The sequence below is a fragment of the Alligator sinensis genome, unplaced genomic scaffold, assembly GCF_000455745.1.
Source record: "Alligator sinensis unplaced genomic scaffold, ASM45574v1 scaffold496_1, whole genome shotgun sequence".
Lineage (NCBI taxonomy): Eukaryota > Metazoa > Chordata > Crocodylia > Alligatoridae > Alligator > Alligator sinensis.
Genome location: NW_005842246.1, coordinates 452,059 through 452,957, shown reverse-complemented (window position 1 = coordinate 452,957; position 899 = coordinate 452,059).

Genomic DNA, 899 nt, shown 5'->3' with positions numbered 1-899 from the left:
TTCCTGCTAGGGCTGTGCGATGCTTCGGACAGCGCTTCGGATTTGGAAAAGATTCAGACGATTTGGACACCAAATCAGCATGTCTGAATCGAGGCGCTGGCTGCTTTAGGCTTTTCATATTGATTCGGAGCTTCCAAATCGATTCTGACACCCCAAGCACCTCTGCACTTTACCTGCGCTGATACGTCCCCCTTTCCCCCCTACCCGCCACCCCAGCCTGTCCCTCCCCCACAATGCCTCTGTTTTCATTTTCACTGACTGGCTTTCTTGCCTGCATTGCATGCCAGGCCAGCCTCTGGCTTCTTTACTATTCCTTCCATCCAGGACCAACTGCAGGTACTTCCTCAGCCTGACAAAGGGTTTTTAAACCCTAAAGCTTCCTAAGATATATTTTTTAAGTACTCCTTTTTTTTCATAATACACATATAGACAAAACACAAAATAAGCCATCACACACCATAAGTAACCATCATATATCCAACACAACACAACATCTTTACTTCTTGCTGTCAAGTCCTTTATAAAAAGAAAGGCTCTCTGACAGTTCTGTTTGGGTACCTTTGATGCTTCAGCTGCTACTGGTGTTGAGCCAGCCAAATTATTTTCCCTGTTGTCATGTAAAGTGGTGGACCAGACCTGAGGCTGTAGGGGAGGAGGAGGCCTCACTGGGGAACACTGCCGTGTTGTGCAGAGACCCCAGCGACAGGAAGGGCTCACCTTGTTGTCCCCAAAGGACAGTGTGAGTTCGTGCCCGGTGCGCTTTTGCCAATAAACACACAGGGGTGGAGGATCCAACTTAATCTTTATTGTTTCCAGTCTGCGCAGAGAGGGGTGCTTGGCAATCGTTTGCAAAGCAAGCACCACCGGTTTCTACCTTTGGGTACCTTTTATACATATGT